The 24,733-nt window shown below is 36.5% G+C and overlaps 1 long non-coding RNA gene across 1 annotated transcript in view; it reads right to left on the minus strand.

Moving 5' to 3' along the window:
- Positions 1–24,733, minus strand: part of LOC140521100 (uncharacterized) — a 129,423-nt gene that overhangs the window by 55,582 nt on the left and 49,108 nt on the right. Inside the window, exon 3 of the long non-coding RNA XR_011972796.1 lies at positions 20,145–20,221. This is a non-coding gene — a long non-coding RNA (uncharacterized lncRNA). The remainder of the gene's footprint in view (positions 1–20,144; positions 20,222–24,733) is intronic.

Consider the following 24,733-nt stretch of genomic DNA (forward strand, 5'->3'; position numbering starts at 1 on the left):
ACAATTTTGAGAAATCCACAAGGATAAGAAAGGAAAGAAAAAGGAGACACAAAGGAGATGAAACGCTGGTCTTGGGAAGAATGAGGTTCAGATCTTGTTTCAGACATTTGCTAGCTATGCTATGCTACCCTACACAAGTCAATTTGCCTTTCTGTGCCTCAGTTTCCTCATTTGTAAAAAAGGATATAAAACTAAATGATCTCTTACGTCCCTTCCAGCTTTAAACCTATGATTCTACAGTATAGAAGGTGGGGATAGTGAGAAGAAATAGTCCATCTCTGTAAATGATTCCAAATCCCAGTTACTCATGAACATTTAGCTACAAAAATGTGTCTTGGGATGAGGTCTTTGCAGCTGCACACACAGACATCCAATCCAAACTACATCTAGTCTTTATCAAAGAGGGAAAATAAAAACCTTTGTTAGTGATTGCCCTTGTTCCCTGACTATTGTTTCATTAGCAAGAACAAAGAGGTTGAAGAAAGGAATTCTGCTATATCTCCCTGTTAGGACATTCAGATTCCATGTTTATCATGCTCTTCCAAACCTCAATTTTTATCTTGTACATTTAAGGTCAGTGTTCAGTTGTTACGAGTCAGCTGCACTTGCCTAAGAGCAGTCACCTTTGTGAAAGATTTCCCACAGAATATATACTGTTTTCAAATCCATCCAGCTGTTTCCCGGGGAAGAGGGGAGGTTTTGAGCCTCCTGTCACTGGATCATGGCACTGGTGGTAGCATCTAGCTTCCTTTAGGTCCACAAGTATCTGAAGAAATAAGAACTGGTGCATAATCTGAGTCAATGGAGGCAAAAATACTTTTCTCAGAGAGATGATGGGAAGATGACAGTATTGTTTTTAAGCAGCTGTCTGGTTCACAGAATCTACTGAAGAAAACATGGCCCGAAAGGAAATAGGCTGTTAATATGATAAAAGTGATAGCTTGGAAAGAAAGGAAGGAAGGGGAAGGCACGGCATCATCTAACAATAGCTGTCACTCAAAAAAGAGATGGTAAAATATTTATAGAGATTTCTCCAAATCTCTCCAATGGTGACATTATTTCCTTTTTTCTGGCATCTTACCTATAGATAAATTTTATTTTTACATTGATATATGAAATGAGCAACGCTGGGAATTTTGTAAAGTCCCTCTAATTAATAGGGGATCTCTTTTATAAATTAGCTGTTAAAGGATAAAACTAGTAAGTTTTAAGGGGTATACTCACATATAGATTTATCGAATCCTTATAATGAGCTACAGCAGTAAGTCAGATAATTAGTATTTCTTAAGCACCTGCTAAGTATTAGGCACTGTGCTAAGCATTGATGATATAAAGAATGGCAAAAATAGACCCTCAAACAGAAAACAGAACTCAAAACAGATGCAGCCTGGCATGGAAATAGGGCATTGGATTTGGAGTCTGGAAGACTCAAGTCTAAATCCCAGCAAAGACCTTCTCTAGCTATGTGACCTCTAGACATTCACCTTGACTCTGTCAGCCTCTGTAAAATGGGGATGTGGGGGTGGGGGTGGGGGTTGGGTACCTACTCCCTACTTTGTAGAGATGTTCAAGGCTTAAATGAGAAGGGAATAAGAATTTATGTAGCACCTATTATTTTCTGGGAACTGAGTTAAATGCTTAATAAATATATCTCATTTGATCCTCACAATAATCCTATGAAGTAGAGGCTACTATATTCCCATTCTACAGTTGAGGAAATTGAAGCATAAGAGTGTCCATAGTCAAACAGCTAGTGATTGAGAGGCAAGAATTGAACTCTGGTCTTCTGACTCCACAGCCAATTCTCTATTCATGGTGCTACCTAGCTTCCTTGGCTGGAAGCTGGCAACTAAATGGGTCAAATAAAATGAAGTACATAAAAGCTAATTGAATCTCTTACTTTATTAGACACTCAAGTATGAAGCATTTTCTGATTTCCTTCCTCCTGAGCTACTTTGGACTTAACTAGTTTGTGCATAAGTATATTTATTCCCTTTATATGTCTTCTGCCTATATTTACATGTGTACTTATTGTCTTCATCAATGGTATAGAAGCTGATTGCAAATCTGGATCATTTTTTTTGTATTTTTATTTCCAGCACAATACTTGACACATAGTTGGTACTCAAATACATGTTGATTGTCTGATCATTTAAAACAGTTTTGAAAATCTTAAAGCTTTATATAAATTTGAGTTGTTATTCTAGTTGATATTCATTAAGTAATGCCTTTGAACAATATATTTTGTCAAGCCATTTCTCAATTTATGGGCACCCCCTTAGTGTCTGGTTCTTTGCAACTATAAAAAGCACTCATATAAATATTTATACATTGTACTCTATACATTGTATCATTTAGTTGCCTGAAACACACAAATTAAAAATAAAGGACATATGAAGAAAGACATTATCTGCATACAGAGAAAGAACTGATAAATAGAATTATATATAGAATAATTTTACATATATGTGCCTATTTGTGTCTAATGGTAGACATCTCTGTAGTGATGAGGGAGGGGAAAAAGGGAGAGAAAAAGAAATTTACTTGATAACTTTATTATATGTTATTATTATATTTTTCTAAGCTTAAATCTAATTTGTAAATATGTAAAATATATTTATAAATATATAAAATGTATAAAATATTACATATTTTAAAAGAATAGCAAGTTGTATATAATAGATTTGCAATTTCATGTGCAATCATCTTTTTTATAAAAAATGTCAAAAATGTTTGTTTTATTCCATAAATTTAAAATAAAATACACTTTTCTAGGAAAAAAAAAGGAACATAGTAGAAATAAAAGAAATAGATCCTGCTTACAATTTAACTAATGGGAAGTCCAGAAGTTCTCCTGGTCCAAGACTAAGCTTTGATAAATATTGTATGCCACCTTGTTGGTCAATTTTTCACTGAAGCAAAGAGAAGTGCAAGAAGATTGCCTGCTCCAACATCCTGTTGCTAACCAGTATAACCATAGCCGGCACTTATGGCATAAGCTTATTGTCCTGATGACAAACTGCATGGAAGTTCCTGCACTGATTCAATCACCAGAGCCAGGACGCAATGAGGGTAAATAGTATCTCTTTCAAAGTTGGATGATTTGGTCTCCTTCTACACCTGTCAAAATGTATTCAGCAACTAATAGTAGGAAAAGAAAAAAAAAAACAGAAAAAGAATGGCAAAAGCAGAAGATAAGTTGTCACTTTTAGACTGGAAATCAAACATGGAGACCTTTAAATAGCAATTTTGTCACTAAAGTCATTCTTGGGTCACCAGCTGCAAAGACTAAGGATGATTTGAGTAGGGACTCCTTCCTCATGACATTGAATTAGAGATGTTGGATCACCTGAGGACCCATTTGGGGAAGGTACTCTCAGGGAGAGTGGGGTAGGAGACAGAGAGATAGATAAAGGTATAGATATATTTTGTATATCATGAAATATATAAAATGCATATGTATGCATATATACATGTGTATGTTTTTATTAGGTATAGTTACCTCTGATAAAAATATGTGAACTTTGTACATGTGTGTATTATATTTTCCACATGGTAAATTTTTATGACATAAAAAATGTTTCAATTGCCCTGGCTTAGGAACAGCTCTGAAAATGTGTCATTGTTTCAGTATTCATTTCATCCTATGGGTTGTAGGTAGAGTTTGCCGTGGTGCAAGAGCCTGAGAAATAGTTCCTTTATCTATAAAATATACTCTAGAGCCCTTGAGTTTCTTATCAACTAAATGTAATGTGATATTACAACCATCTAACTCCTTCCCATAACTTCTAAAATGTACCAAGTATAATAATGCACTAGGTAGGGTGGCTCTTCCCTTCTCACTAGTCATTTAACACTTCTTTGCAAGGCTGAGGTTCAGTGTTTATTTACTGATAAACTAAGCCATTCTTCTTGTGATGAGAGTAGGGGAAAGAAGGATATGGTATGAAAGAGATTTTAAAGATTTGTTTCTCTTTATTTTGGGTCTTGAGGAAGATTGAGGAAGAAGAGGCAGTGTTAGGCAGCAGAAAGACCATTAGCTCTTGGGTCATTGTGGAAACTAGGGTCAAATCCTGTTTACTACCTGGGTGACTTTGGGCAGGTGACAACTTCTCTAGGCTTTGGCTTCCTCCTCTGTTAAATTAAGGGATTGAACTAGATAGCTTCTGAGATCCCTTTCCAACTTTATGTTTATAATCCTATGACTTTACCAACATGCCGGATGTAAAGGCAGAGAGGAATATCAGTATTCTCTCAGTATCCTAGTATTTAAATTATTCATTTTTGATATGTGTTTCTTCAGGATAGTCTACCCTCCTGCTACTACCTACCCATCTACTTGAGAAAAGAATTATATGGAAGGGGTTTTTGGTTCACAGATTTGTAATTATCTCTGTTTAATTTCTTTGTAAGCTTATGAACACCCTGTCACCCTTCTCCATGAAAATTTGGCCCTGATTTATCATCAGATGTTCAACTTTCATTAGAATCAGGCTAAGCTAAGCTAAAAAAAAAATCTCTCTTAAAGGTCAGGGTTCTTAATTAAATGAAAAACACGGGCAGTAGCATTAGCAAGGGGGACAGGGAGAAGAAATGGCTATAAAGTACGTGCTCCTTCCAAGAGACATGCCAGAGATGTCAGGAACATCCAGATGATTCTATGCAAAGTCATCATGGCCCCACCTCATTCACTCCCTGACTGATAGAAAAATGAACGATTTCCTTTGAGTTTTCACAAACTAGATATTATTTCTTACTGGTAAAGCCTTGATTATGACTACAGCAAAGATTTTAAGTTCATCCCCAGGACCTGGGATTCATTCCCTTACTTCAGACTTCTATTTCTTCCTATACAGAGTATTTCTCTTCCCCTCCTTCCAGGTTGTCTTACCTTTATTTGATTTGTACATACATGTACACATATATCCATATTGTCTACCTATATGTCACATTATCTAATCAGTAAGAAATTAAGCTCCTTTAGCAGAAAGACTGTCTTTTAGCTTTGGATCCTCAGAGTCTAGCACTGTGCAAGCTATCATAGGTAGCAAGGCAAATGGTTTCATAAACACCCAAAACTTAGCTGTGGATGCATCTAGTGACCAAAGGAAAGTCCAGTGCTGTAAAGATCAATATTGTGCAGGAACACAGAATGTAAGATCTATAAACCAAAGTAAAGTGAAGGAGGTCAAACAAAAGATGGAAAGATTAAATATCAGTGAACTTAAATGAATGAGAATATGTGAATTTAATTCAGATGATCACTACATATACTGCTGTGGACAAGAATCCCTTAGAAGAAATAGAATGACCCTCATAGTCAATAAAAGGGTGAGAAATTAGTACTGGGGTATAATCTCAAAAGTGACAGAATGATATCTGTTTGAATCCAATGCAAACCAGTTAACATCACAGTAATGCAAATCTTTGTTGCAACAATTGATGCCAAAGAGGCCTAAGGTGATCAGTGTTATTAAGACCTATATTACAACATCTTCTAGAAATAACACCCAAAAAAAGATGTCATTTATCATAGGGGATTTCAAATGCTAAAGTAGAAAATAATTGGAATAACAGGCAAGTTCAGCCTTAGAGTGCAAAATGAAGCAGGGCAGAGGCTAATAGAGTTTGGTCAAGGCAACTTGCTCATCATAGCAAAAGTTCTTTCAACAACTCCAAAGGTGAATGTACACATGGATATCACCAGATGGTCAATATCAAAATCTGATTGATTATAGCCAAAGAGAGAGAAGCTCTGTCAAGTCTGTAACAAGACCAGGAGCCCACTGTGACACAGATCATAAGCTTCTTATTGCAAAATTTAGACAAATTGAAGAAAGTAGTGAAAATCATCAGATTATATAGTATGACCAAATGATATCCATTATGAATATGAAGTAAAGATGATGAAAGATTTAGGGGATTAGATCTGGTAGATAGAGTGGCTGACACCTACCTTGCCAGCAAAAGTCCATATAGTGAAAGCTGTGTTTTTTTCCAGTAGCAGTATATCATGGTGAGAGTTGTATTATAAAGTTGAGTGCCACAGAATTAAGAATTTTGGATTGTGCTGTCCAAGAGAACCTTGGACAGGAAGAAGGCCAAATCAGTCAAATGCTTAAATTAATTCAGACAATTCACTGGAAGGCTGAATACTAAAACTGAAGGTTAACTACTTTGATCTCATAAGGACTTATTGAAAAAGACCCTATGTTGGGAAAGACTGAAGGCAAAGGGAACAGGAGAAAGTAGAGGATGAGATAGATATATAGTGTCATGGAAGCAATGAACATGAACTTGGACAGACTTTGAGAGATAGTGGAGGATAAAAGGGCCTGACATACTATGGTCAATGGGATCACAAAGAGTCAGACATGACTAAACAACTCAACAACAGCCACAACAACACAATCTATCAAATCCCAAGGTCAGCTAATCTTATATATTCTGAGTTAACCTGAAAAAATGTAGTTTTGCTCAGTGCTAATATTCAAAGTGAACCTTTCTTTTATGAAGCATCTTAAAGATACTATTGGTAGTGGCATTTCATACATATGGGTATGCATGTGTAAGAATGGGTATGTATATTTATGTATGTAATATATACATTATATATATTGCATATAGTATGTATGTGTATATATACATTTTATATGTAGACATAGATGTATGTATATACACACATACATAATGTGTATGTGAGTGTACATAAATATATATATACATATATATTTTTGTAATAATCTTGATCATATTTCAGGATCTGAAGATATACTTGGGTAGTTGGGAGTCCTACAAATGCCTAGAGCATAATTTTAATCTCTATTACATCTGATTACATTTAGCTATTGAACCAAAAGTCAAAATGGAGCTGGTACACAGGGATAGGCAACATAATATTAGCTTTTATAGTGGTGTGCTACTAAATGTTCAGCAACTGGCTCACTGAAAAACATTATAAACCACATACTTTTAAGTTTAATTAGTATTACATTTTTTCCAAAACTTTCTGAAGTCTAGACATTCAGCAGGAAAACAAATCAAAGATTTATAGACTGACAATTTCTGAGATACTTATATTGAAAATTTAACAATCAGTTCTCGAGGGTGAGTTCTACTTGACTAGCCCTGCTTTAGTCACACTCGATTTAGAGCAACCATAGGTTTTTTTGTTTGCATTGTAGGTATTTTTCTCTTAGAAGGAAGAGAGAAACAGGGAATAACGAAGACAGAAGGGGAAACAAGAGATGAGTGACAAATGGGAGAAAATGAAATGAAAGAGACCGGCTTTGGCCTGTGTGTATAGTTCTGAAAAAGTCAAGGCTTCATTCTCCTTGCACTGCCTGCATGTTGAGCCCTCAATAGACTTTTGAATAAACCCCTACCAACTCTAATGTCCTTGACTGGGTTGGAGAGAGATTCCCTTTCCCCTATTCCAAAAACGCAATAAACTGAAAAAGGGATAGTTTCAGAATAGCTAAGCATCTATTAATAAAGACAGCAGGAATAATAAGGGAATAAGTTGAAATAATGATCACTTTAATCCTCAAAAGATTCTCATAACTTGACTGAAATTGTCATTTTTCAAGAACAATCTTGAGAATCAATTCAATAAATATATTAAGCCACTGTTATGCACAAGGGAAAAAATTAGAAAACTTTCACCCTACTGGAGACTACCTTCTACTGCAGGTAACATGTATCCAGATAAGGAAAAGCATCCATTTATAAGTAATATAATTCTAAGAGTTAAAAAATTGTAAATGGAGGCATGAGGTCTCATGAAGTAGGTTGCACCTGAGATACACTTTAAAGGAAACTAGTGATTCATAAAGGCAATGGTAAATTAGTACAATCTCACTATAGGAAACTATTGATCCTTAGAGGTAAAAATGCCCAAATTATTCTGTTCCCTACTGAGCCAACATATCTCCAATAATGTGAGCAATAAAATTCCTGAATGTGCCTCTGTATTTTGATCTTGATCCCATCACCTCTAGAAATGTACAAAAATAGACTCCCCACAGGGACTCAGTCTATTACTCAGGTCACATGATCCAGTAAGAGTCACAGTGGAATACTCTTCCCATGCAAATGTTCATGCTAACCTTAAGGTCTAACTTGCAACATCTATCTGGTATTACAAGCTCACACTCTTCTTTTTTTTTGTGTGTGTGTGTGTGTGTGTGCGTTTTATTGTATTTTTATTTTGTTACGTACATTTCCCAATTCCGTTTTGATTTGGCTCAGTGTGGAGTTTGGGAGCTATGAGGTCAATACCTCTTCCTTCAACTATACAGAGTAGCCCCAAAGTCTCTGTTCTTTTATAAGCTACACTGTAAGCAAATGCAGCTGCTCTTACAACTACTGTTGGTGATGTACATTCTATTCCTTGCTTAAGGGAAAGCTTTATGAAGGCTGCACTGTGATTTATCCAGACTTCGTAGCCATCTTGCCCTGGTCCTTAGTCCACAATAAGCTGCCTTATTTAAAGCTTTAGCTTTGTCGAATTGGATAGAATGGTTTATAATTAGCAGCTTCTCTTGCACTGGAAAGTTTGCCCTTGAAATGTGGAAGATCTAGGTTTGAATCAGGTGTCTTTTTTTTTTATTAATTTATTTAACTTTTAACATTCATTTTCATAAAATTTTGGGTTCCACATTTTCTCCCCTTTTGTCCCCTCCCCCACCCCAAAACCCCGAGCGTTCTAATTGCCCCTGTCTACCAATCTGTCCTCCCTCCCTCCCCACCCCTTCCCTTTGGAAGGCAAGCAATTCAATATAGGCCAGATCTGTGTAGTTTTGCAAATGACTACCATAATAGTAGTGTTGTGTAAGAACTAATTATATTTCCCTCCATCCTATCCTGTCCCCCATTACTTGTGTTCTCTCTTTTGATCCTGTCCTCCCCATGAGTGTTGACCTCAAATTGTTGCCTCCTCCCTGTGCCCTCCCTTCCATCATCCCCCCCACCCTGCTTATCCCCTTGTCCCCCACTTTCCTGCATTGTAAGATAGGTTTTCATACCAAAATGAGTGTGCATTTTATTCCTTCCTTTAGTCGAATGTGATGAGAGTAAACTTCATGTTTTTCTCTCACCTCCCCTCTTTTTCCCTTCACTAAAAAGTCTTTTCCTTGCCTCTTTTATGAGAGATAATTTGCCCCATTACATTTCTCCCTTTCTCCTCCCAATATATTTCTCTCTCACTGCTTGATTTCATTTTTTTTTAAGATATGATCCCCTCCTCTTCAGTTCACTCTGTGTACTCTGTCTCTATGTGTGTGTGCGTGTGCGTGTGCATGTGTGCATGTGTAATCCCACCCAGTACCCAGATACTGAAAAGTTTCAAGAGTTACAAATATTGTCTTTCCATGTAGGAATGTAAACAGTTCAACTTTTGTAAAGTCCCTTATGACTTCTCTTTGCTGTTTACCTTTTCATGCTTCTCTTCATTCTTGTGTTTGAAAGTCAAATTTTCTTTTCAGCTCTGGTCTTTTCATCAAGAATGCTTCAAAGTCCTCTATTTCATTGAAAGACCAATTTTTCCCCTGAAATATTATATTCATTTTTTCTGGGTAGGTGATTCTTGGTTTTAGTCCTAGTTCCTTTGACTTCTGAAATATCCTATTCCATGCCCTTTGATCCCTTAATGTAGAGGCTGCTAGATCTTGTGTTATCCTGATTGTATTTCCACAATACTTGAATTGTTTCTTTCTAGCTGCTTGCAATATTTTCTCCTTGATCTGGGAACTCTGGAATTTGGCCACAATGTTCCTAGGAGTTTCTCTTTTTGGATCTCTTTCAGGTGGTGATCTGTGGATTCCTTGAATACTTATTTTGCCCTCTGGTTCTAGAATCTCAGGGCAGTTTTCCTTGATAATTTCATGAAAGATGATGTCTAGGCTCATTTTTGATCATGGCTTTCAGGTAGGCCCAAAATTTTTAAATTGTCTCTCCTGGATCTATTCTCCAGGTCAGTTGTTTTTCCAATGAGATATTTCACATTGTCTTCCATTTTTTCATTCTTTTGGTTTTGTTTTGTGATTTCTTGGTTTCTCATAAAGTCATTAGCCTGCATCTGTTCCATTCTAATTTTGAAAGAATTATTTTCTTCAGAGAGCTTTTGAACCTCCTTTTCCATTTGGCTAATTCTGCTTTTGAAAGCATTCTTCTCCTCATTGGCTTTTTGAACCTCTTTTGCCAATTGAGTTAGGCTAGTTTTCAAGGTGTTATTTTCTTCAGCATTTTTTTGGGTCTCCTTTAGCAGGGAGCCGATCTGTTGTTCATGCTTTGACTACATGTCTCTCATTTCTCTTCCCAGCTTTTCTTCCACCTCTCTAACTTGATTTTTTATGAGCTCTTCCATGGCCTGAGCCCACAGAATATTTAGTCTGGATGTTTGGGATACAGAGGTCTTGTCTTCTATGTCTTTGCCTGATGGTAAGCATTGTTCTTCCTCATCAGAAGGGAAGGGAGGAGATGCCTGTTCACCAAGAAAGTAGCCTTCTATAGTCTTATTTCTTTTCCCTTTTCTGGGCATTTTCCCAGCCAGTGACTTGACCTATGAATATTCTCCTCACACCCACCTCGCCTCCTGATCCTCCTAGCCAGCGTTTGAGGCCTGAGATTCAAATGTTCCTTCCAGCTTTAGGGCTTTTGGCAGGGGTAGGGCTGCTATTCAATGTGTGATTAAGTTCAGGTGCTCAGGTGGGGGCAGGGCCGCCTCACGGGTTCCGTTCCCTCAGGGGGTTTATGCAGAGACCTTCAACAATGGATCCAGGCTCCTGCCTGCTTGGGGAGCCCTGGTCTGCTCCCGCCTCCACTGTTGCCTCCTGAGGGGGCCTGAGTTATGGGGGCACCCCACTCCCCTCTCGACACGCCAAAGAGACCCTCTCACCGACCCCTGTCACCTGTGGGTGGAGGGACCCGCATGGCCGCTGGAGATCCCGTCTCTGAAGCCCGCTTGGATCTTTTCCTCTCAGTGCCACAGCCACGGCAGGGCTGTACTCAGCTCCCAGTCCTGCCGCCCAGTCCGCGGCGCGAAGGACCTTTTGCGAGAGGTTTGCAGGTCTCTCTGGAACAGAAATCTCCCTCACTCCGATGTTCTGTGGCCTCTGGGTGCAGCGTTCGCTGTGAGTTACATTTTTGTAGATGTTCTATGGGTTGTGGGCTCGGAGCTATGTATATGTGCGTCTTTCTACACCGCCATCTTGGCTCCGCCCCCCTCACACTCTTCTTAATTAAACTGCTAGGCTATCTCAGTGGTCTTTTGGGATGGGAACAAAGCCAGCACAGACATTTCTATTTGCATAAAAATGGAATTAAAAAGAGATATGGTGAAGAAATCAAAGTCAAACAGCCAGTTAACTCTTTCAGAGAACTCAACATCAGGTATTGAGAGTGAAAAGCACTGTAATAGATTGACTGTGTCATTATCATGGCCAAAAAGTCTTTTTCTGATCCATCTCAGTTAAAAAAAAAAAAAAAGCATACCTTGAATTTATTTTGGGGTATACTTATCTTTGACCATGTTCTGTCCTCCAAGAAAATTCAAGTTCCTTGAAATGAAGTGTAGTTTCATGCATGTCTTTGTATTTCCATTTTTTACTACAGAGTCTGTCACTTAAACATTTCTTGATTGATTGACATTCCAACTCTAATTTGCATTTTGGCATTGAAGTCAAACTCTTTCTGTCTTCATGTTTTATAGAGAAAAGGGAATACCAAACGCTTCTACTAAAAAGAAATATAGGACTCTTACATGTTGGGGTGAATATTGTTCCCTCAGTTGTCTTCATTTCACTCTGCATCAGGCCTTTCCAATATCTTCTGTATGCCACCCATTTTGTAATTCCTTATAACAAAATAGCATTCCATTCCGTTACTTTATCACAATTTGTTTAGCCATTCCCCAATGATTCAACTCTTCTTGAGTTTCTAGTTTTTGGTTACTATGAAAAGAGTTATTATAAATATTTGCATATGTTTGGGTCGTTTTCCTCTTTCTCTGAACTCCTTTGGGAATAGGTTTAGTAATAGGATTTCTAGGGCAAAGGGCATGTAGACTTTAGTAACTTTGGAGGCATGGTTCCAAATTGGTTTCCAGAATAGCTAAACAAATTTACAGCTGTATCAAGTGTTTTCTCACAGCTTTTCAACATTTTTAAAAATCATCTTTGACAATATGATGGGTGCAAAGTGGAACTTTAGAGAAGTATTAATTAGCAATTATCTAATCTGTTCAAATGCTAAAACTCTATTTTTAACCAGCACCAGATCATGTTTTATTAATTATTGCTGTAGGAGTAGTAGTAGGAGTAGTAGTAGTAGTAGTAGTAGTAGTAGTAGTAGTAGTAGGAGTAGGAGTAGTAGTAGTAGTAGTAGTAGTATTAGTAGTAGTAGTAGTAGTAGTAGTAGTAGTAGTAGTAGTAGTAGTAGTAGTAACAGTAGCAGTAGGAAATCTAGTATAACTAGATTCCCCTCTACTTGATTGAAAAATTTTTTAAACTTTTACTTCTCCTGATGAATTATGTCATTTTTTCTAGTTCTATAAGTAATTATGTGATAGTTTTATTATTACACAAAATTAGTAAATTAATTAGGTAAAATTGTCATTTGAATATGTCTGCTCAACTTACCAATAAGCAATTAGTATTTGTCTAATGATTTAGGCCTGTCTCTTTTTTCAAAATATATTTTATAATTGTATTCATAGAAATTCTGAACGTATCTTGATAGGTACATTTCTAATATTTTGTAGTTTTTATAGTTGTTTTCAATGGAATTTCTTTTTCTATCTCTTCTTGATGTATCTTACTAACAATATATAAGAATATTGAATGTTAATGTGTATTTATTTTGTATGATACAGCTTTGTTTGACTCATTAAGGTTTTCTAAATAGAACATCATACCATTTGCAAAAAAGGGGATAATTATGTTTCTCCTTTGCCTATGTTTATTCCCTAGATTTCCTTTCCTTGCTTTTTAAAATCTCAAGGATCTTGTCATAGTAGTGGTGATGATGCGCACACTTGCTTTGCTCCCTGATTTAAGAAGAAAGGATATTAACATTTTCCCATTGCATGTAATATTTACTATTGGTTTTCAATATTGATTACGTTATTAGAGAAATTTCCATTTAATCTTATATTTTCTACAGTTTTTAACAAGAAGAGGTGATGGGTTAATCAAAAGCCTTTTCAGTATCTATTGATATAGTCATGTGTTGTTATATATTTGTAAACTTCCTTTTGTTAAATACACTCTGAAATTTTGTTATGAATGTTTTAAATATTTAAAAAAATAAAAACCTGATCATAATGTACAATTCTAATATGTTATCATAGCCTACTTGCTAAAATTTTATTTAACTCTTTGTGTCTATATTCATAAGTGATGGTTTAGGTGCCAAGATCACAACTGTAACATAGAAAAACACTGAAAGGGTGATGAGGAATTAATTGTTCTTTGAATATTTTTAAAATTACTGTATAAATGTGTCTGGTTCTATAGATTTTTTTCCCTTAAGAGTTCATTTTTGGGATTTCTTTTTAAGACATTGAAAAATATCTTAACTTCTTTTTTTATCATGTAGCTTATGTTTTTCATAAATAATCAATTCCTCCAATTAATATGTTTAATATCCACATGCCTTGGCAGAAAACTTTATCATAACCTCTTTTATTTGCTCTTCAATTGCTGTAAATTATATCTTGTTATTTTTATATAATTTTGTTTTAAACTGATCTAGCTCACTTATTATCTATGTAATTAGTTTTTTAAAAAACTATTTTATTGATCTTTAGTGTGTTTTTTGCTTTCAACTTTATTAATCTATTCTTTCATTTTTAGAATTTCTACTTTGTGGTTGAGTAAGTCAGAAAAGTAAATTAAAGAAATTAGAGTTCTAAAATCATTTATTTCTTATCACCCTATTTGCATGCAAGCAATTTATCCTACATTTCCCTTCTAATTAAACTAAATAAACATGTATACCTTTTGTATTTCCCTTTTCTCTTGCATTTCCTTTTTAAAATATCTGCTCAATTCTGGCCTTTCAATATGCATGCTTGGAAATACTCTGTTTCCCCACAGGATTATACTCAGTTTTGCTGGATAGGTTATTTTTGGCTACAAACCTTTATCTTGAATATTGGATTCCTGGCTCTACTCTTCCTTATAAAGCAGCTGTCAAATCTTCTGTGATCCTTACTATGGCTCCTTGGTATTTGAACTCTTTATTTTTCACCTACTTGTAATATCTTTTATTGACCTGGAAGCTCTAGATTTTGGTTAGTATATTTTGGGGAGTTTTCATTTTAGTTTGAGGTTATAGGTGTATCCTTTCTATTTTCCCTTTCTTCCCTGGTTATAAGAATTCCAGCCAATATTCATTTATAATTATTTAAAATATTGTGTCCAAGCTATTTTTGGGATAGTGTTTTCAGATAGTTTGAAAATTTTTAGGCTATTTCTACTTGACGTGTTTTTTGGTTACTTGTTTTTAATAATATATTTCTTATACTTTCTTCTGAGTTTTTTTTTTTGTGATTTTGTTTTAGTATTTCTTGGTATCTCATTAAATTGTTTTCTCTTTGTAAGATTCTAATGTTCAGGATACTGAAAGGAGCTCCATTGTCACCACTGTCCTGGATAATCTTCAATTCTGGGATGAAATGAAGCACTATTAAGTCACTGAACTGTTAACAAAAGAAATTTAAATTTTTCTCTAACTGTATTGATAATAAGGATACAGTACCACTTAGTTTCTCGTGACATAGCCCTTCTATTCTACGTATGGAAAAGTGTTTGATTTTTAGAGAAAGCTATAGTGAAGGAAAAGGTGAGTTTTGTGATCTTCAGAAATGCATCAAGTCTAAGAGGCACAGACTCTTAGTGACTTGGATATTTTATGCTCCTAGATGACCAGGAAGTAGCACCAAAAAAGTTGAGGCCAAACAAATCCTGATGGCAGCTTTGCCTTCTTTTAGGAAAGGCTAAATTCTAAACATTAGGGAAGAGAAAGGTCCTAGTCCTCCCCATATTGTGACTGGATTGGGAAAGATGCATTTGGGAAAAGATGTTCATATCATACAAGGCTTTCAGTCTTTGGGTGATATTTCCTACTATTTATTCAAAGATGTCAATTTCTCTTGCCATTTTTTCCTTGCTAACTATTCCAATTTATATCTCAGATTTCGTTTCTACCAGGTAATTTCTACCAGGTAGTTCTCAGGATCTGAAGATTTTTTTTCCTCCAAGGTTTTAATTAGTCTCATGAGATTATACTTCCTCAAGTTTTAGTCCTGGGTCTCTCAATCCTCAGTGTATTCAGTATTTTTCTTGACTTCCTCATTTCATTAGTCTCAGTGTTTAGGGTAGGGATGAGGTATGGTGTGCTTGAGTAAGACTCTACTTCTACGTTCCTGAACTGAGAGGCAGACCCTGTTTGATCATAAGTGTAGTGACCAAAACCATAACTCACTTTTAAGGGACTCAGACTACTCCTACACTTAGTTCTTTCTAGATAATTTCTGTTGTCAAAAGGCTCATGTGTTTCAGCCAACACAAGCTAACTTATGAGGGTAAAAATACAAAACTGAAATCATCCCTACTCCCAAAGACCTTGCATCAGCCAGGTTACATTAGGGTAGATTGACTAATTGGATCTCTCCAAAGCAAAGATGGGATAACCAGTTGTCAGCTGTATCATCAGTGAGACTGTATTTTGTCAGGAATTGGTTGGCCTATGTGGCTCACGAAGCTTCTTCCAACTCTGAAATTCTATGCTTTTATGATCCTGTTATTTTAGGAGTTTAGGGGGTTATGTCAGCTAGACAACTATAATACAGCATAATATGGGATAATCACATAAACTTGATGCAGACAATGTACATGTGAGATTCTAGGGAGGAAAGGTTATTAATATGTCAGACCAATTTTATCTGTCAGCATACTCCCTGAAATGGAAGTGAAGAAGGTGGTATAACTACATTTGTCTGCTGATATGTATTTGTCTATTTTTTGAAAGAAATGTTGAAAGTCTGGTACCAAGAGAACACTGACTCAAATCACAATCATATGAAAATGGGATGTACCCAGAGAATATTCCTGAACTTAGATTCTATTCAGCATGCAAAATTTAATAAGCTTGTATTGCTTTTTAAAGTGCTGTTGTTTCAGACCTTTTGAAATGAGTGTGTTTGGATTGTTTTTCTGTTTTACAAGACAACTACGTATTATTGGAATGATAAACCACAACATCTTGGTTCATTTATTACCCACAAACACAAGCTATTTTTATGACCTTTCTGTTTAGCATATAGCAAAAGCACAGATTGCACCAAATTTATTTCAGGCATGACTAGGAAGATTCATATACATGCCGAAAGGAGCATGAAAAATGGAATCTTAAATGCTAGTGAAGGAAGAATTGTGGAAATTAAATCACCAAAACCCATTTTCTCACAACCAGGAGATCATGAAAATAGAATGAGTGAAGAATTAGGAAAGAAATTTTAGGATGAGAGATGCATATGATTAAAGTCATCTGTACAGCCTTAATTATTGAGGGGCAAATGAATTTTAAGAGTAGATTTAAATAATTAAGCTCTGTGCAGATGAGTTGTTTCTCGAACTATTGCTTATTTTGGGAAAGTAAGATGCTCTATCCTAACAACACCTTTATTTTACAAATTTTAAAAAATAAGCCAAAAGTTTTACATAATCCATTTCTAAAAAAACAAGGAACTATATCATTATTAAAAATATTTGCTTAATTATGAAGTCTGTTAAGATGACATTAATAAATCTAGCATATTTTCAATTTATAAGGATATTGTTATTGTACAGTATTTTTCAGTTGTGTTCGACTCTTCATGACCCCATTTGGGGTTTTCTTGGCAAAGATACTAGAGTGCTTTGACGTTTCCTTCTCCAGCTCATTTTACAGAGGAGAAAACTGAGGCAAAAAGTGTTAAATGACTTGCCCAGGGTCACATAGCTAGTAAGTATCTGAGCCTAGATTTGAACTTAGGTCTTCCTGACTCCAGGTCTAGTACTCTAATCACTGTACCACCTAGTTGTCCCTAAAAAATAAGTATGTTACTTAAGATATTGACATAACTAATATATTTTAAAATATAAAAACTTTTGCTAGAACCCAAGAAGGTCTTTGGTGCAAAGAATAGCTTGAGAATATACCTTTAGTAAGTTTAAAGACAAGATACGGGTGAAAGCACATCCTGTACAATTGCATCTATTTTCGATTTAAATCATGTCTCAGCTTGAAAATGTGGAAATATTCAACTGTTGAAACATCAAACATGAAATGATAGTCAAATGGCATTGCATCACTTTTTTTTTTTCCCTAAAAAGATCTTTTATTCAAGTTTATGTTTGGGATCATTGTGACATTTGGTAATTAGAGTTGTAACACAATTATAATGACAGGCTACTTCATTATTTGTATGCTTGCAAATTCCAGTGCTACATTTTAAGGATCACATAAGAAGAGAGTCTGATTAGTGGATAGAAGGTCAGTCTTGATTTCATGAATACTTGAGTTCAAATCTTGCTTCTGACATACTATTACTATGACCCTGATTAAGCTATTTAATTTTTCAGTGTCTTGGGTAACTTTCTAAAACTCATACAGATCAGTGGCTGAAGAGCATTGATAGAAATAGTGAAAGTTTCCTATAACTGTGAAATCACAGGTGTGAGGAAAAGTACATAAAATTAACGTAAAGGTCAATGCTACTAAGAAAGTCTAAATTCCAAATATCACCTCTGGCCAACTCATCTTAATAACAAAGAAGTCAAGGAACTGTTATTATTTTTGATTGCAACATTGTCTTCCAGTTTACTTAGCATTCTTGAAACCCAAAAATTCTTTACAGTGAGCTCGTGTGGGTGATAGGTCTCTAAAACCACTATTTAAACTTTTCCCTCTTTCTTGTATTAATCAGTTTCCCAACTAATATACAGGTTACCATTATAATCTAAATATGGGCTACACTTGGAACTTTGATTAAAGCATAAACATACCAATCAGTCAAGGGGTCAAAAAACATTTATTAAATGTCTAGATTCTAGGGATGCTAAGACCAGTTAATGCCTTCTTTCATGAAGAGGTCAAGCTGATAGCACAAGTATGAAATATTTAAATGGGGGAAGATATTTACCTAATTTATTTAATTCATTATATGAAAGAAAATTCTGATCCACTGACTGAGGAAAGTCGATTTTAAATCCATATTCTACAACCAAGTACATATGTGGCCTTACATACCCTTAACCTAGGTAAGAACTGGGTGTCATTCTTCTATCTGTGAAATAAGGGGATTGGACTAGAAGTTCTCTAAATCTCCTTGCACCTCAGTCATTCTAGAATTTTGAGTCTTGAGTTAGAACACTCTCCAGCTATAGAGGATTTGGTGTAAAGTCGATCTAAATGACAAGGACACTAAGAATACATGATTTGGGTATAAAACCAGTCCCTTTTTGCTGAATTATTGATATTTTTTTCTAGTTCCACCACACCACTTATAATTTATCTGCAGACAAGTGGCATGGCTATATGATAGGTGCAGAGAATAGCTTTAGAAACAATCACAATATTTTATGCAGAGTTAAGACGTTTTAGAAATATTCTTGAGAGAAGACAAATCATCATACATCGTGCAAATCAAAAACTCCCCATCAAGGAAATTGAAACTGTGGGAAGATTTCTTCAGTATTTCAAGTACTCATAGTCTTTCTAAGATTTAAAACACAGTATTCAGTCTTATCCATTTCATCATCATCCTCATCAACTTAGATTTGTCCACAGACAATAGGTCTTTGGTTAATCACTAGATCTCTACTCCAACACTGCTTCCACTTTGGTCTTGGCTTGTAACTTTTTCAAACTGAAGAATTTATCATCAGTACCGTAGCTGACCTTGATGTTGTGTTCATTATCATTGAAAACATTTGTCGACATAGCTGAAAATATCATGCTAAAAAGCATAGGAGCAAGCACAGATCCCTGTTTCACTCCATTGATGACTGGGAAGGCATGAGAGCTTTGTTCATTATACAGAACCCAGGCAAACATGCCATGATGAAATTGACGTACAATTGATGAACTTCTCTGGTCAACCAAATTTTGACGTAATTTTCCATAAGCACTCATGACTTACAGTGTCAAAGGCCTTGGGCACATCTACAAACATTGTGTACAGACCTTTGTTCTGCTTCTGGCATTTCTCCTGGAGTCGTCAGGAAGCAAACACTATATTGACTATTCCTCTGTCCTTTCTGAAGCCACACTGACTCTCAAGTACATACCCATCTTCCAGGTGAAGGATCAGCCTATTAAGGAGGACTCTAGAAAGAACTTTGCTAGCAATGACTAAGAAAGAGAGATCCTCCTGTGATTGTTGCAGGACAATCTATTCCTTTTATCTTTATGGAGATGGACAATGGAGGCATCCTTGAACTCCTGGGGAAAACCTCCTCTTGCCATATAACCTGGAAAATTTCAGTCAGTTTTTGTATGAGCAATGGTCCCCCTACCTTGTAAATCTCAGCTGCAATAGAATCAGCACCAGGTGTTTTGCCACATGAAAGGAGCCTAATGGCCCTCAAAACCTCTTCTTCAGTTGGAAGTTCAGCTAAGGAGGGACTGCCTGCAACCTGAGGTAAACCATCAATGGCCTCAGCATTGATTGATGATGGTCTGTTAAAAACACTGTGGAAATGTTCAGTCTATCTCTCTAGGTTCATGTCCTTATTACTAATCAATGTGGCTCCATCAGCACTGAGTAGTTGTGATGTACCATAGGTTTTTGGTCCATAAATAGCTTTCAGACAGTCATAAAAGCGCTTTGGATTGTTACTATCAGCATAAAACTGAATTTAATCTGCCTTCTTACTATTTCTTTCTGTTTGCAGATGATTGTGTTCTCAATGCAGCCTCTGAAGCTGAGATGCAACAAAGTATGGATCAATTCTCTGCTGCCTGTGCTAATTTTGGCTTAATAATTAACACCAAAAAAAACACAGGTGCTCTATCAGCCACCACCACACCATCCATATGTGAAACCATAGGTTACAACAAATAAAGAAGTATTGAATGCTGTGGATAAGTTCACTTACCTCGGTAGTATACTTTCCAGGGATGTACACATTGACAATGAGGTTGATGCTAGAGGTAGCTCAGTGTTTGGGAGGCTCTGAAGAAAGGTTTGGGAGAAAAGAAGTATTAATCGGACTGACTACCAAATTGAAGGTCTATAGGGCTGTTGTACTGATCTCATTGTTATATGCTTGTGAAACATAGACAGTCTACCAACACCATGCCAGGAAACTGAATCACTTCCATTTGAACTGTCTTAGGAAGATTCTGAGGATCACTTGGCAGGATAAGGTACCAGACACTGAAGTCCTTGCTCGAGCTGAACTGCCAAGCATTTAAACTATGCTTCAGAGAGCTCAACTCTGATGGACTGGCCACATTGTTTGAATGCAAAATGTACAATTGCCAAAAAGACAATTTTATGGAGAACTTGCATGGGACAGGCAATCACATGGTGACCAGAAGAAACAATACAAGGATACTCTCAAGAACTTTGGATTTGACTGTGCAACATGGGAGACACTGGCACAGGACCACTCAGTATGATGTGCCCACATCAGCAAAGGTGCTGTGCTCTATGAACAAAGCAGAATTGAGACAGCACAAGTAAACACATGAAGTGCAAATTTGGGATATCCACCCGAAATATTCATACAGACAATCTGTGCCCAACCTGTAGTAGAGTATTCCAAGCTCATATTCGTCTGATCAGCCACAGTTGGATACACTGGAATTTCACTTTACAATAATGATGTCATTTTGGTCCTCTTTGAAGACAAAGGACAACAACCACAAACCAGACCTTTACTCAAAGCCTTTCTAGCTTGGTGTAAATGGATGAATGAATGAAATGAGGAGAATGAATGACTGAAAAAAGTTTATAATCTATATACTATAAAGTAGAAACCAAGCTAAATGCTAAGAATACAAATAAAATAAAAATATCTATTGTTTGTATAGTTCTTTAATTTTTGCAAAGTACTTTACAAATTATATGTAACTCTATCTTTACAACAACCATGGGAGAAAGGTGTTATTTTTTTCCATTTTATAGATGACTTGATTGAGGCAGATGGAGACAAAGTCACTTAGCCAAGGTCACACAGGTTGCAACTCTCTGAGACTGGATTTCAACCAAGATCTTTTTGCCTGCAAGTCCATCTATTGTGCCACTTAATAAGACAGTCTAGTGCATAAGGAGCATGTATTCTAATTGTCAAGAGAATACATGGTACAAGATAGGTGATTGGCAGTGAAGGGTATTTTGCAGAGACATTGAGTAGAGAATTCAGACACCCAATAAACAAGCACTGTCCAGGACTGTGGGAGGAGGGGAAAGGGAAGAGAGGGGAACTAGATGGCACAGTGAACAGAGTGTCCAGCCTAGATTCAGGAAGATTGATCTTCCTGAGTTCAAATCTGGTCCCAGACACTTCCTAGCTCTGTGACTCTGGGTAGGTCACTTAGCCCTCTTTGCCTTAGTTCTTCATCTGTAAAATGAGCTAAAGAAGGAAATTGCTCTAGTATCTTTGCCAAGAAAATCTCATGAGGGATCATGAAAAGTCAGACATAACTGAAACAAATAAGCTACAATAATAATATCCAAGATTAGTTGTTAATGAGATTACTGTTTCCAGAGTCAAATATGGAAAGGAGTTGGGAATGGGAAAGCAAAGAGTATGAAGATAGTCTAGGGAGCAGGATGGTAAGTATGGGTAGGGTGAGATATGGTGAATTTTCACCAATCAGAAATCTAGAGATCCAGAGCAAGTTAGGAGTTTGGGGTTGGAAAGAGGCTGGAGCACAGGAGTATGGCCTGAAGATGTCTATGGAGCAGATTAGTGAGTTTGGAGGAATACATTTCCATACTTGTACACTACTGATACGACCTTCAAAAACTCAGAGTTATTCGATGTCATGATGAGGCATTAGAAAGTGTTATAGAATCTTTAAAACTACATGCTGGTGCACATAGATTGAAAGGCAAATTTGGCTCAATTCTGCAGATATCCATTAAACATCTGTTATGTGTAGATCATATTAAACACTGGGGCTACAAGGACACAAATCAAGCAGTTTCTCTCCTCAAAGAATATACTTTCTTTTGTAATTAATTTATTTATTTTTAGTTTTCAACAGACACTTCCACAAGATTTTGAGTTACAAATTTTCTCCCCATCTCTCCCCTCTACTCACCCCAAGACAACATGCATTCTAATTACCACTTTCTCCAGTCTTCCCTCCCTTCTAATCAGATCCCTCCTTTCTCTTATCCCCATCCCCTCGGTTTTCTTATAGGGAAAGATAGATTTCTCTACCCCACTGCCTGTATATCTTACTTCCAAGTTGCATATAAAGACAATTTTTAACATGCATTTTTAACACTTTGAGTTCCAACTTCTCTCCCTTCCTTCCCACCCATCCCCACTGGGAAGGCAAGCAATTCAATATAGATCACACATGTAAAGTCACGAAAAGCACTTCCATACTAGTCATATTGTGAAAGACTAACTATATTTCCCTCCATCCTATCCTGCCCCCTATGTATTCTATTCTCTCTTTTGACTCCATCCCTCTTCAAAAGTGGTTACTTCTAATTACCCCCTCCTCCCATTTGCCCTCTCTTCTATCATCCTTCCCACCTCCCACTTATCCCCTTCCGCTCACATTTCTGTAGCGTAAGATAGATTTTCTTACCAAATTAAGTGTGCATATTATTCCCTCCTTAAGCCAAATGTGATGAGAATGAGGTTCACTCTTTCCCTGTCACCTCCAACCTATTCCCTGCCATTGAAAAAGCTTTTTCTTGCCTCTTTTGAGTGAGATAATTTACCCCTTTCTATTTTTCCCTTTCTCCTCCCAATATATTTCTCTCTCACTCTTTAATTTTACTTTTTTAGGTATCATCCCTACCTTTGCAACTCACTCTGTGGCATCTATCTATCTATCTATCTATCTATCTATCTATCTATCTATCTATCTATCTGTCTATCTATCTATCTAATCCCTCTAACTACCCTAATGCTGAGAAAAGTCTCAACAATTACAAATATGATCTTTCCATGTAGGAATGGAAACAGTTGAACTTTAGTAAGTTCCTTATGATTTCTCTTTCCCATTTAACCTTTTCATGCTTCTCTTGATTCTTCTGTTTGAAAGTCAAATTTTCTATTCAGCTCTGGTCATTTCTTCAAGAATGCTTGAAAGTCCTCTATTTCATTTAATGACCATTTCTTCCCCTGAAGTATTATACTCATTTCTGTTGTGTAGTTGATTCTTGGTTTTAATCCCAGCTCCTTTGACTTCTGGAATATCATATTCCAAGCCCTGTGATCCCTTAATGTAGAAGCTGCTAGATCTTCTTTTATCCTGTTGGTAGTTCTACAATACTTGTATTATTTCTTTCTGGCTGCTTGCAATATTTTCTCCTTGACCTGGAAGCTCTGGAATTTGGTTACAATACTCCTAGGAATTTTCCTTTTGGGATCTCTTTCAGGAGGTGATCAGTGGATTCTTTCAATATCTATTTTACCCTCTGGTTCTAAAATATCGGGGCAATTTTACCTGATAATTTCTTGAAACATGATGCCCAGGCTCTTTTATTGATCATGGTTTTCAAGTAGTCCATAATTTTTAAATTGTCTCTCCTGGATCTATTTTCCAGGTCAGTTGTTTTTCCAATGAGATAGTTCTCATTGTCTGATATTTTTTCATTCCTTTGGCTTTGTTTTATAATTTTTTTGATTTTTCATAAAATCATTAGCATCCATCTGCTCCATTCTAGTCTTTAAGGAATCATTTTCTTCAGTGAGCTTTTGAACCTCTTTTTCCATCTGACCAATTCTGTTTTGGGGGGTATTCTTCCCCTCATTAGCTTTTTGGATCTCTTTTGCCATTTGGATTAGTCTGTTTTTTAAAGTGTTTCTTCAGCATCTTTGTGGGGTCTCCTTTAGCAAGAAATTGATTTGATTTTCATGATTTTCTTGCATCACTCTCATTTCTCTTTCCAAGTTTTGCTCTACTTGTTTTATGTGATTTTCAAAATCCTTTGTGAGCTCTTTCATGGCCTGAGACCAATTCATATTTCTCTTGGAGGCTTTGAATGTAGGAGCTATGACTTTGTCATCTTCTGTTTGCATATTTTGATCTTCTTTGTCACTAAAATGAGAATCTATAGTCTGATTCTTTTTCTGGTTTTTGCTCCTTTTCCCAGCTATTTACTTGATTTTTGAGCTCTTTGTCAAGGTAGTTCTCTGCTTCCAGTAGGGGTGGGAGAATGTACTGTCAGCTGCTTGATCCCCCAAAATCTGTGGGCCTAGAGCTCCAGAAAAAGTTGCTTCTGCTGCAGCTGCCCCTACACCAGCTGCTGCTTCTGCAGGCTCCTTGACTGCAGGTTCCCTTTCTATGGGATCCTCACAGTTCTACTGCCTTGAGGTTGGGGCCCAACCACTCTACTCTCTCATACAGGTCCCCCAGGTGTTTTTCCACTGACTTTATAATTTGTCCTTGTCTGGAAACCATCACAGGGGCCCAAGATTCAGTCCCCCTCATGCCTGCTCAGGTCCTGTCTGTGTCTGTATGGCCCACACTGGACTGCACTCTGCTCCCA

This window comes from Notamacropus eugenii, chromosome 1 (assembly GCF_028372415.1).
Source record: "Notamacropus eugenii isolate mMacEug1 chromosome 1, mMacEug1.pri_v2, whole genome shotgun sequence".
Classification (NCBI taxonomy): Eukaryota; Metazoa; Chordata; class Mammalia; order Diprotodontia; family Macropodidae; genus Notamacropus; species Notamacropus eugenii.